The following is a 14,232-nucleotide window of genomic DNA, read 5'->3' as shown; positions in this document are numbered from 1 at the left end:
GGATTCTGTGGCGATTACACCCAGAATTCTTTGTTCGGGAATGATTGGTACAGGTTTAGGGTTGACCAAGTGTTCTTCCACTCCCATCCGAGAAAGGGCATCGGCTTTACCGTTCTTTGTACCAGGTCGATAGGTAATTATGAAGTCAAACTCGGCAAAGAATAATGCCCAACGGAGTTGTCTAGAGGATTGGGCTTTTGCGGTCTTCAAATATTGCAGGTTTCGGTGATCCGTAATCACAGTAACGGTGTGTCGGGCCCCCAGCAGATAATGCCGCCAAGCCTTAAAGGCAGACTTGATAGCCAGAAGTTCCTTGTCAGTAATCGTGTAATTGATTTCAGGAGGCGAGAATCTGCGGGACCAAAATGCCACGGGATGCAACTGATTGGTTACCGGGTCCTTTTGTGATAGAACTGCCCCCATGGCAAGGCTTGAAGCATCAGTTTCCACGATGTAGGGGAGTTCGGGGCGAGGGTGTTTTAAGATTGGTGCAGAGATAAATTTAGTCTTCAAATCCTGGAAAGCTTGTTCCGCCTCGGTAGACCATTCAAAACGTTTGTTTTTCTTTAACAAGGCAGTGATGGGCTGGACTATTCGAGAGAATTCGGGGATAAACCTGCGGTAAAAGTTAGCGAAGCCTAACATGCTTTGCACACCTTTTACGGAGGATGGTGATGGCCATTTGAGAACTGCATCGACCTTCTTTGAATCCATACGCACTCCGCCAGGTGATAATATGAATCCCAAGAATTCAACTTCAGTCACGTTGAAAACACATTTTTCCAACTTAGCGAAAAGTTTGTGTTGACGCAATCTTTCGAGGACCATTTTCACGTGTTTCCGATGTTCAGATTCCGATGAAGAATAAACGAGGATGTCGTCAATGTAAACAACAACACATACATCTATGAGCTCTCTGAGGACATCGTTCATAAAATATTGAAAGGCGGCCGGGGCATTGCAAAGTCCGAAGGGCATGACCTGATATTCAAATAGCCCATACTTGGTGCAGAAGGCCGTCTTCCATTCATCGCCCTCTTTTACTCGTACCAAGTGGTAAGCTCCTCTAAGATCCAGCTTTGTATATATGCATGCTTTTCTGACTTGGTCCAGGAGTTCAGGGATCAAAGGTAACGGATATCTATTCTTAACGGTGATCTGGTTCAGGGAGCGATAATCGATACAAGTTCTAAGGTCTCCTTCCTTTTTTGGAACGAAGAACAAAGCTGAAGAAGCAGGGGACTTGGAAGGACGAATAAACCCATTTGCCAGGTATTGATCCAGGTATTGTCGAAGGTGAAGGTTCTCAGGCTCGGTGAGGGCATAAATTCTACTACAAGGAGGAGTAGATCCAGGTATCAGGTCTATCTGGCAGTCATAAGACCTATGAGGAGGTAGAGAGTTAGCCTGATCCTTCCGGAAAACATCTTGGTATTCTAGGTATTCGGGAGGTAACTGGGGAGTCTCTGAAGAAATTGCGGCCAGTGCAACACCAGGTGGAGGGTGACAAGTAGAGACACATTCTGGAAACTGGACCGTTCTTGCTCGCCAATCGATCAGAGGATTGTGTTTCTCTAACCAAGGTATTCCTAGAATAATCTGAAACTGAGGGGCCTTGATCACATCGAACACGATCTTCTCATGGTGTCCATCTTGACTTACTAGCGTCACCTCTTGAGTGGTATGCGTTACTGGCCCGGAGGCTATCTCCGTCCCATCCACCGTAGTAATGACGTCCTTTACAGCCTTGGGACAAAGAGTTAGATTCATCCTCAAAACCATTTCATGATCCACATAATTGCCGATGGCACCGCTGTCGACGTAAGCTTCAATTGCATGTAATCGATCCGGATTATCAGGGCTAATGAGGACCATAGGTATCACGAAATGCGAGGTCACGGAACTGGTTTTCACGCTCGGCAAGAGGACCTCTATTCTTGTCGAGCGAGGTCGTTTCCCTGCTCAGAGTTTGTAACTTTGGTAACTGCAGCTCCTACTGCCTTCTTGGCAGGTTTCACCGGACAGTCTCGAAGAAAGTGCCCTGAGTTTCCGCAATATAGGCATAATTGCAACTGTTTCCTCCTTTCCCGCTCCCTTTGTGTTAGAGGACCTTTCAGACCCCCTATTTGCATGGGTTCCCCGGAGTCTACTCCTTTGGAAGGAGTTGGCGGTTTGGAAAATACTCGAGCATCAAACTTGGAACGATCGGCCTTCCTGTTCTGCAGCCTGTGATCTATTTGAACGACCAAGTCTATATAATCCGAACAGTCTTGTGGGGGATTCACTACTTGGGCTAAAACGTCTTTGAGCTCTCCACGTAGACCTCTATAAAACAGCGTAATCCTTTTGTCCTCAGGCCATTGAGTTTCCACTATTAGTCTATTGAAAGATGCAATATAAGCCAAAAGGTCTTGATTACCCTGTTGCAACGAAAGAAGCTCATTGTCCAAGGCCTGCCCCTGTGAATGTCTTGCGAACAGTTTTTCCATACTAAGCTGAAAGGCTTGAAAATCATGGAGAACCGGATCATCTTGATTAACTAGAGGGATCGACCAGTCTGCCGCATTGCCACTAAGGTACGAAAGTACAAAAGCTACTTTTGCTTGATCAGTTGGAAAGGCTGCTGGCCGGCATAAGAAGTGCAACCGGCACTGATTGATAAATACTGCAAACCTCTTTGGGTCACCAGAAAATCATTCGGGCGGAGCCAGAGGTACATTCCCAGGTAGGTTGATCTGCACTGGATTCATAGAGGATGTTGAAGGAAGATTTGCCCCTGATGCGGGTAACGGGGTCTGTCCGGCTTGTGACTGTAGCACTTGTCTAGCAAGATTGTCTGTTCTCTCCTTGGAAATAATTAGTTCCCTTCTTAGAGCATTCGTTTCCTGACGAGCTGCATGCACTTCTGCCCTTAGTTCCCCAAGTAACCGGGCTAGGGGGTCAGTATCCGAGGTTTCCATAGCGCCTGGGCGAGAGTTTTGCGGTAGGCTTTGCGTTCTGTAACGCTCACCTGATTCTCGCAGAGGCGCCGGTCTTGACTGGGCGACTACCGTATCTTCAAAGGTGATGTGTAGCACCCGGTTGGCTTTTTGGGCTGGACCTCTGTGCACTGTATGCCTGACGTGTAGAGTAAGATGTCTGCAGATAGAAAATATGGGGTTAATGAACTGGGGTTATTGGGGTGTCCCTATCTCTTTCCTCTTCTCCTCTCCTGTAGACCCCCAAAGGTTAACGCTCTCACCTTAGGTAAGTGAATGCCGAGCTCTCCATCTGCCTCGGGGCAGGGTGCTGTAACCAGTTTCTTCACTGGATAGGTAGCGCAGGCCTCTTGACTTCAGAGGACTGCTGTCCGTCGTTTACTGCACGAACGGTAAGTTTCGAGTCATTCAAATGTCTTTAAAGTCTTTAGTAATGATGTCTCTTGTTTTGCAGGGTTCCGGCGATGGCGGATGACGGGCTGAAGTGAGTTGAAGATGGAGCCCGTGTGATGAATAGAAGCGCCTGGAAGCAAGTAAGTAAGCGCTTGTTGCCTGCTTCACTATGCGCTCTAACTGTCTTTTTATTTTGCAGGTACGAGTTCGGAGCGGCTGCAGGGTGCCGGAATACCCACTGGATTAGATGTGGAAAGGAGTAATGGCACGTGAGAATTAAAGTTCCCCAATGTCTTTAAACGCACCTTGTTTTGTCTTTCAGATGCGGGATGCAGCGCCGAAGGCCTCCGGAGCGTGCGAAGAGTTGGTAAACTTGCCTTTCAGATGCCGGAATGCTAACCTGTTCTTTCTTGTCTTTATAGGTGTTGCTGAAGACTGGATTCAGGATGGTAAGCCTTTGCCTTTCAGATGCCGGAATGCTAACCTGTTCTTTCTTGTCTTTATAGGTGTTGCTGAAGACTGGATTCAGGATGGTAAGCCTTTTTCCTTAGGCCCAGGACCGGATGCAGAAGACACGATGAGCGTTCTGCTGCAGAGGTTGCAGAATAACGCAAAGCAAGATTCATCCACCGGGTGTGGTTTAAATAGCCTCCTGTAGTGCTTAGGTGTCTCCTTCCACAGCCACGCCTAAGTAAGAAAAGAGTTCCTGGTAAGAAAAGAGTTCCTGCCTTCCAGAAGAGTTCCAGTGTTCTGAATCTAGGGAGTGGCTCCAGCCCCACCCAACAGGAAAAGTAGTTCCAAACAGAAGAGGATCAGAGGCTCAACTGGCAGGCAAGTAAGCAGCATGGTCTGCTGAAGGTAAGTCCACCCAAGCATTATGAGCCCGGCGCTTCCAGCGCTGGGACTGGGCATATTTATGAGCCTGGTGCCACTGGCGCCAGGACTGGGTCCAAAAGGTCCCAATTGGGACTGGTTGGCACTCGGAACCTGGGTTATGGATCTGCTTCCAAGGGAGTTGGGAAAACCCTGACCTTTTGGAAGCAGAGATCATGACACATAGACTCGACGCCATCGACACAGAGCGCCCTACGCCAAAAACAAAATTCCGAAGCAGCTGAAGCTGGACATTACATGTCAAAGATGAGGATTACGTGGGAGGACACAATCCATTCCAAACTGCTTGCTGAAATCATACCACAATTTGGGTTGCCCTTTGTTATAGATAGCGATTGAGGTTCATATTTCACTGGCCAAATCATTAAGGAAGTGTGAAAAACGTTAGGTATTTCCCAACAGTTTCACTGTGCTTACCATCCCAAATTGAGCAGTTTTGTAGAATACTGAAATGGCGATTTAATATTAAGATTGTCCAAGGTTTGTCAGGAAAACAGGACTGAAGTTGTCACAGGCACTGGCCCTAGCACTGTTCCCCATGCACAATCATCCCCAGCACAAACATGGCCTTTCAGGCCACAAAATCTTTACAGGGCATCCCATGCGAGTAGGGACGGAGCCCCCCTGCAGTGCCACACCTTCTGAATCTGCACTTAGAAGATGACTTGATACTAAAGAATTGTCAGACATTGGTCAAAACTGTTCACTTCATGCCAAGGTCAAAGCTGCCCTCCGGAACCAGCAACGGAGCCTTGCCATCCCCTGAAGCCTGATGACTTAGGTCTTGTGAAAGTGCACCAGCGGAAGTGAGAACTCCAGCCCAGGTGGCGCGGACCACACCAGATCCTGCTAACAATGCACACTGCAATCCAGTGCTTCTGGGTACTGGTGTTGGTCCATGCTACTCCATGCCGCCGGGTCCCCACACCTAAAGAGAACTCCACCTCCACTCTGCCCGATCTTCCGTTGCCACATTCCGACTTCACTGTGGCCACCAACAACCTGCCAGTGCCAGCCCAACCCTGTGCTGCAGACCTTCCTCGAGTAATGATGGAGACAGAGATAGCCCCCCCGGGTGACTCAGTACAACCAGGTGTGGAAACAGGACCCCCAGTTTCACAGGCTGTCCACCCTGGTGCGCTCTCAGTGAGACCTGCTGCTCAAGCTCCTGCGCAGGCAGACACAGCACTCGAAAAGACTACTCCGATCCAGGTCCTGCTTTTGCCTAACACCTCCAGCTCTTGACTCCCCATGATCTAACAACTCAGGCCTGTGCGCCCAGAGTGACCCCTGCTCCTCAGGGTCAGTAACCCTGTAAGGAGCCCCAGCAGACCTGTCTAACCATTCGGAGACAATGAATCCTCCTGATGTGGTAGTGAACTGGCAAAAATTAGAAGCTGCAAGCACAGAGCTTGTACTGGCAGGCTTTGGACCTTGTTGTTAAAACCTCTTTGTTATGCTCTTTCTTCTGATGAACACTGACCACTGATATTTTTGATAGGATATGAATTTACACAACCTTAATACTGAACTGAGCCTCAGCCAGGCACTAATTCAGACCCAATAATTTTTGAACTTTTTTCCTTTGTCCGGGTTGCAGCACAGTGGCATTTTCCCGATTCCAGAACTGCCCACGGAAGTGTCTGGAACTACAGGCACTTTTTCCAACTGTACCATTCTAATGCCTTGCCCTCTTGAACTGGACACTGTCCCTCTGGTCACAAACTTTGATTCCCCAGTGTAGGCCTGAGCTCCTGGAGATTTTGATATGCACTCAGGTCCTCACTACATCATGTCTGGATATGCGTCAACATTTGTCATGAGTATTGGTTCATTGCTTTATTACCATCTCAATGTGACTGCTGCTTTAGTACTACATGTCATGAAAACTATGGTCAGTCTGCTCTTTGCCTTTCATCTCAGGCCACTGGCCTTATGTGCTATGTCAACAGGGGTGCACTATTTATGGGAGATAGCAAGTGTCGATTTAACCTTTCAACCAACTACACTTCCGTTCCTGTTGAAAATTCTAGACAAGGTGGCGTACCTCCAAATCCAACAATATCTGGAATGTCACCACCTTCTAGGAGTACGCCAGTCAGGCATTAGACCTCAACATGGAACGGAAACTGAGCTGATCAACCTCAAAGCACACATAGACACCCTGAGAGACAATGGTAAAACAGCACTTCTACTGCTACTCGATCTCTCAGCGGCGTTCGACTTGGTTGACCACACGACTCTCAGCTACCACTTAGATTCCGCTATGCACTTCTCACAAGAAGCTATATGTTGGATCCAATCCTTCCTCGATAACAGAACTATGCGGGTCTTCTCACCTTCAGCAGTTGCCGAGCCCGATATCCATTACCTGTGGCGTGCCTCAGGGCTCTTTCGTCTCGCCCACTCTGTACAACATCTTCACAAAGCCCCTTTTTGATGACCTAGATGGCCTAGGTATCACCTACACTAACTATGCGGATGATACACAGATTCTCATCCCGCTGATGGGAGACTACAACATGGATTTGGCCTTTGTGAATAGAGTGTACTTCATCATCCAGGCAAGGATGGCATCTCATGGTCTATGCCTGAATGATGACAAAACGGAACTCCTCATTGTCGGTACCACGGCCAACCTCAACAAATTGGGCCTCCTCTACTCAAATTTCAGAATAGACAATAACAACATCACAGTAGCCAAGGAAGTCAAACTCCTGGTTTCTATTTAGATTCTGCTCTTACATTAAAAAACAAGTAAACTCCATGGCTTCTACTACGGCTTATACCTGCAAGCTAAACAGAGCAGCTAAGCCTTTCCTTTCACCTAATAACTGCATTACCTTAGCAAGAGCCCTTGTATTATCCAAATAGGACTATTGTAATGCCTTACATGTAGGGAGTAACAAATACATCACCAATAAGATCCAGATCTTACAAAATAATGCCATGAGAGCAGCCCTAAATATTCCCAAGAAAGCCCATGTATCTGACCTTAGAAGATCCATAAACTGGCTCCCCATAAAAAGACAACATTTTCCTCAAAACAGTTTCCCTGACACACAAATGCCTACACCAGACTGCCCCACAATACCTCTCTACCAGATTCTTGAGACAATCTTCCAACCCCCCTCGAGAACAGCTACCGCTAACCTTCTACTAGGCCTAGATTCAAACGTACAAAGACGGGTGGAAGTAGCTTCCCGGTCAAAGCTGCCCACAACTGGGACTCACTCCCACCTACCTTAAGGGAAGACCTACCTTACTTACGCTTTAGATCCAACCTCATTCACTGGATTAAGGACATGACATTTGACCATTTACCATATCTTGCTTGCATCACCTGCTGCTATCTATTCCTATTGTATATACATGTTCGTGATGTTTTCAGCCATATTATGTTTAAACTGTATGATACCTTACAGTCTTGTATTCCTATGTATTGTAATGTAATGTATGTTTACTCCTAATCACATATACCTTTACCGCAATGTAAGCTAAGCTGAACAGCCCTCTTGATGCTTTCTGCACCTTAATACCCCCGGGTCTGGCACGCATTATAAATAAAATAAACAAACAAACAAACAAACAAACTCCAGTGTAGTCATTAACAATGTCACCTTTGCATTTGAGTTTAATTTCACCTTCTCTCAATCCGGGTATGCCACTTATTCCGGAACCTATTTCATCTGTGGTGATAAAGCTTACCCCTGGCTGCCCATCAATTGGGGCAGGAGCTGTTACATGGGGCACATCCTACCTGTCATTCAGCATACCTGTAACTTCCCTGCTCTGCCCCACCCAAAAAGAAGCAAATTCTGGGAGTTATAGCTGGAATGGGATACCTCATACCAGCCCTTGGGGTAAAAGTAAACAGAGACAGCCAACTCAATTGTCACACCTGATTGAAGATATCGTAAATGCCACTGAATCCTCCCTGAACCCACTGGCCCGGAAACAGAGAGCCATCCGGACCATGGTCCTTTAGAACCGTATATGGCCCTGGACACCCTTCTAGTCTTCCAGGGAGGGGTTTGCACAATTGTGAAGAGCGAATGGTGTACCTTTGTACCTAGTTATGCCAGCAACATCTCAGACATTGTCTCTCACATTCGCAGCACTGTACGTCAGCTGGCCATCAGCCCTGAGTCCACATGGAACTTTGGATCCTGGGTATTGAGCATAGTAGGGCACCATGGTGCATCCATTGGCCAAATCCTACTCATCGTTCTGTTACTAATCATGATCGTGTCCTGCCTCATGACATGTTACAAATGCCTTTATTATTGTGCATGTGTCCATTGCTCAGAAGTTCCACAGACCGCCCAGGATGACCCCATCCTGAATACTCCATGACCCTGTTCACTACAGAACTATAGACTACATTTGGATGAGAATACACATCTGGAGGGTCACACACAATCTTAGGGGATGTATCTAGACCACTGGCCTTTTTAAGATTAAGACTAGGACTTCCAGCCTGAATTCTCAGAAATTAATTCTTCTGGAACAATCGGAGTACCAAAATGTTCATACCCAAAAGGAATAACATCATCCCCTTCTCTTTCCTCTTAGAAAATTGAACCGAAGGATTTAAAGAAATCCTTCTTTGATTGCGGTTTATATCTCATCCCTTTGACTTTGCTCATTCCTTCGAAGAGGATTCCATTGCAGCCATTTGATTTGATGCTGACTCGGCGGTCGATGGTGTCGACCCCACTCGAGTAGACATCTCAGATGCCTTTCAACTCAGGCTTTTAGGCGTGTGGGACGAAGCCTTAACCAATCAGCCTTGGAGCCTTCAAGCCTTGGAGGACGTAGTGGGATCTAAAGACTTCTTTGCCTCTTTTGAGGGGCCAGTAGGATACACTTTTGGGAATACTTTCAATATTTTCTGTCTTAAAGCTTCCGAGGCAGTTTTATTGGGAAAATGTAACTGACACCTGTCGGGCAAGAAATGAAAGTATGAAGAACAATGGCTCTGTGTCGTACTATTCTTTTCTGATAAGAAGGACACAAATCACTCCTGGGCCTGGATCTTTTGGAGTGCTTGGATCTTTTCCTGGGCCTCTCAGTAGATGCGTCTTCTGTGGAATTCCTCCCTTCATCGGTTTTTCTTTTTGAAGGGGTGGAGGATGGAGATTAAGATACCGAATGACCTAAGGTGAACTTCGATCTTCTCTCCTTCACAGCCACACTGGTCATCGACTGGCAGGAGCTACACTCAATGATGTTGTGAGTTTCGCCTAGGCACCAGGGACAAATCCTGGGTGGATCAGTGATCGGCATCTTTGAATCACAGTCCACGTATCTCTTGAAGCCTGTTTTTAGCATAGACATTGTGAGAGATTCACCAAAAAATCAAACAGTGCAACGGTCACCAAAGAAATGTTTTCATTGAGGCAAGGGAAACCGTTCCGAGAGTGTGTTGTGCATGAGGAAAAACATAACTGAGGTAACAGGGACACTGCATGCTATATATACTATCATCAACATCACATGTGCATGTGGGAATGGTATCCATCAAGGGACATCGACACTGATGCCGCAAACCCCCCCCCCGATGTCAAAAATATTAAATATTTTTGAGACTGCAAAGCAGGAGACGAATATATCTAAGATGTGTTGCTCAGATTGTTATTTATTGGTCTTGTTGTGTAGATATGTGTATTTTGTTTATTTTTTGTGATTGCCCTGATGCCCCTGGGCTTGTGTTTGGCAAAAATAAATAAAATGAGGAATCTGTGGGAGGACACAATCCATAAATCTATAGCCCTAGTGACATGATGGGTCAAATGAGTCCTCTGGCAACCAATCCCCCACTCTGGCTGGTTTACAAGGTGGGGCTACCCGGTGATAGAAGTTGCAGTGGGGAACAAAGTGAAGCAGCAGAAAATCCCTCAACGAGACGAGTGCCTGCCTCCAGACTTGCTCAAGGGGATGATGGGAAGCTGCTGACACTGGTTAATTAATAGAAAGATTGGATGTTAAACACCAGGCCAGAAGAACAGATGCTGGAGCTTGGATTCAGGCACATGATGGGCCACGTGAGTTCTGTGGTTACCAATCAGCCACTTCACCAGTGTTAGGGGGCGGGCTTACTTAGCCGGATGCACCAGTGCTGAGGAACAATGTCAAGCAGTAGAAAATCCCTCTAAGTGCCAATCACTTGACACCAGCAGTGCTCAAATAGATAAGTCGCTGATAATGCTGACTTGGCAGTACACTCTGGCATTCTTGTGGGCCATCTAACTGTGTTTCCATTTATTTCATCAAACATATTTCAGAAAATGCAGCAAGCATGCTATTGCATATGCGGACAAGCACCTTTAGGATATACTTGTGGTGGCAAAAGATGTATAGGAAATGTTCTAACAAGATTCTGCTTACTGAAATTGCTAAAGGGTTGCTTGCCACTTTTAACAACAACAGTCTTTTTCCCCTGCCTTTGTGAGCCTGATGATAGTAAATTACCTAATGGATGAGGTCTGCAACAACCCTGGGATTGGAAATGAGTACACTATAAAACTAGGTTGTCAGAAAAAGCTCCTCTGTGCTCTGCCTCGACTTGGTGAATACATACAATGCACCATTATCTCCGAAGCTGTTACAGACTTGCACAAGGAAAAACGCTGTGATCAAAAAGCTCTGTAACAAACAAAATACTCTTAAATCTAAAATGAAATGGGCAAAACAGCCAGAGGGCTTTACAGTTAGTATGTTGGGCATAGCAATTCAACCTATGACCAGTCTTTTATTGAACCAGTGATGCCGCACATGGAGAAACAGTTCATGTTCTCATACATCAGTTGGAAAATCTTTGTCGTTCAACTTAATGATGATGATGGTGGCATTTAACTAAATGCAAGTCATTTAGATTCAAATGTGACAGCAGTCCTCAATCGTACACAGATATCCGCTGTGTCTTTATAATGCTGTTCTACGGAAGTGTCTGGCTTACTTGCACCACGGTGAGCACAAGCGAAGTATCTTAACACTTAACACTTATCAATTCCAAGCCTAAAGCTGCCCACCCTACCTGGCTACTGGCACAAGCTACAAACACTGATGAGCATTATTGTGAAGTGCTGGACAATATTAACTCCAATTATAAAAAGAATGCTGATCTGCATTTGGCCAAGTTGTGGAGTGCTAAAAAAACGTGGTTTCATGAAATGACAAAGAGGAGCTTCTGCACTGAGGACAAACTGCCTGTTTGTTTTAATGCATGACCTGAATCACGTCTTACCTAGGGAGAAGACACCGGATGGCTGAGATTTGTCCATAAGGGTGAATACTGAACTGAATGTACCCTCCACAGTGGGTAATGCCACCAACCGCCAACACCTGGACAGCAATGTCACTATTTGAGAATGCCGAGGAGTTACACCTCACAATACTTCTTGCAAAGGTCTCCCATGAAAGATGATGCTGTTGGCATAGAACTCAAGAAAAAATAAAACTTTCACTAACAAAGGTTAGCTCCTGTTGTGCTGCAGATGCCTGTACTTGTGTATATAAGTGCTGGTTGGTGCGTAATAAAGATTGATCAACACTGGCAGCCACTTAAAGTTTAAAAGATGCTTAGTGTCAATAAAAATGTGTTTTTTAGCATGCATCCTGTTTACAAATGTATTTTAAAATATGCTTTTTCTGTGAAGGCTGTCTGAATGAAAAGAAATGATCACCTATGACAGCTTACATTTTAAAACTATAATATTGTTTTTGTTGATAAGTGTATCCAGCTTTGTTACCACAGAAAGGTCACTGCAGAATTTTTTTATGACACTTTTTAAAACAAATTATTGCCGCAAAATGTATGGGGGAGGATTGAGTGAGGCGATATGGGTAAGGGTGATGGAGGAAGACCGCATATTGGTCTACAAACATGCCGGCATGTCTCCCCTAGAGGCCGCTGACTGGTCTTCAGATATGACCCGGCATGTCTGTTGGTGCATAAACTGTGTGGGCCGATGGGGGGAGCCTGCTTGCCTTTGCCCCCCATAACTTACCCTGTGGGTGTGGGTCAAGACCATGATATCAGTGCAAAGCTTGAGACTGATAGAGGGCAATTTGGGGTGAAAATAATGAACTTTAAAAAACAATTACAAATAGAGAAATTAAAAATAATGTTATATAAACAAAATATAAAAAAATTACATATAGTTAAAAATTGATAAACCTGCTAATGTAAAAATAAATAAAAATATGTTTAATATAAAATGGAAATATAAAAGTTAAAAATACAATGTAAATACATATATTTCAAAAAAATAAATACAAAATGCAGAAAAAATATTTTAATATAAAAAATAGCAGAGGGAAATTCGAAAGGGGTGGCCCTCATGACCTAGGGCCAACTTCCAGGAGTCCACTTGACAAATTTGATTACATTTATTGCTACATACTGATCATGCATTTTAATCGTTTGAGGGACTCTGGGGGACATATAATGGGAATGCCAAAGTACATATACAAATTCACTCTATTGCAGCATCCATTTAGGGTAATGGGAAAATGGTTCCAACACCTAATTATGCCAATACACTTTTCAACAGTCCTTAATTGTAAAATGAATTTGTTGGACATTGCCACCAAGCGTTTTCCAAAACTACTCTTCTCATTTCTTTACCATAGATGTCTTGTACCGATTTCTCTGCTAAAATGACTTGCATATTTATCCGATCAGGGTGCAAATTGTATTGCGGTCTTCTATATTCTAGATAATACATTATCATGGCTGTGTGTTTACATAGCAATGTCTATGAATACTGTCATTTTCACCACATCATATGATGTGTTGAATGGAGAAATCATAGTTTCTCATTGCATGGCATGAATAAAAGGCTACATATATGAGGCAACAAACAATGGGGAGAGTGGACATCCCTGCCTAGTGCTGTTTGATGGCAAACCTTGTTGAGTACTCCTCTTCATCATAGATCCTCACTACTAGGGCTGCATAATAGGATTCTATCCAGCTATGCAATTGTTCAGTGAATCACCTCTTGATCAATAAGCACTTAAAAACTGCCCACCATCTGACCAAGAGACTGATCAGTACAAAATAATGTAATTGTTCGAGCCATATCATAGGCCTGGGCATAGTGAATAGAGCTAACAGAGAGAGACTAGATCTGTAATTAAGGATGATAACCAGTAGGAACCCCCATGGACAAATAAATCTTCTCATCAATGTTTAGTAGTGAAATCTGTTTATATCATCATCAAATAAGTTAATTCGGATAATAAAATATCCATAAACTACATTGCAAAAATACAGACAATTGATAACAATAGAGATTAAAAGAGCAATTTATGAGAAAAACAGTTTTGTTAAAAACATCAGCAAATAGATCAAAGGAAAAAGAGCAGAGAGAACAAGATAAAAGAAAGTTGCATGTGTTCAGTCAAGTTACAGAAGAACAAGTTACTTTCTTACCTTGTAACGTTCTTTCGATGGGATGTTCCTCCGACGTATTCCTTATCTTTGATGTTATCCATTCCAGCTTGCTGGCCTCAGAACTTTTTTCAGTAGAGGGCGCTGCACGTCGACGTACCTCGAATCGGTGTCCCTCGACAGCCTCCGTATCGGCGATGACGTCATCGTGCAAATAAATAGACTCGCGCAGCGTCCGTTGCTCAGTACCGTTTTGAAGCCTAAAATTTGTTTTGCCTTAATTGGCTATTGACCTTGAAGGAGCGTAAACTGCAACTACAAGGGAAGTTTTACTGCGGGGATGGATGGGAGGGGCGATAAGGAATACGTCGGAGGAACATCCCATCGAAAGAATGTAACAAGATAAGAAAGTAACTTGTTCTTCGAAGTGATTGTGTCCTCCGACGTATTCCTTATCTTTGATAGACTCCCATAGCAGTGATATAAAAAGGATGTGGGAGCAAAAATGAAATATTTCCCTTTAAGAATGTACAGAATGCAACACAGCTTTCCCAAATCTTGTCTCCT

The 14,232-nt window shown here is 44.6% G+C and overlaps 1 protein-coding gene across 1 annotated transcript in view; it reads right to left on the bottom strand.

Moving 5' to 3' along the window:
- The window catches only part of LOC138521307 (sodium channel protein type 4 subunit alpha-like), a 3,496,387-nt gene that overhangs the window by 2,528,670 nt on the left and 953,485 nt on the right, over nucleotides 1-14,232 (bottom strand). The gene's annotated exons all lie outside the window — the stretch shown is intronic.

The sequence above is a fragment of the Ambystoma mexicanum genome, chromosome 13, assembly GCF_040938575.1.
Source record: "Ambystoma mexicanum isolate Mex_15411 chromosome 13, UKY_AmexF1_1, whole genome shotgun sequence".
NCBI lineage: Eukaryota > Metazoa > Chordata > Amphibia > Caudata > Ambystomatidae > Ambystoma > Ambystoma mexicanum.
Note: the sequence above shows the minus strand (reverse complement) of the source record. Positions and strands in the feature narration are given on the sequence as shown.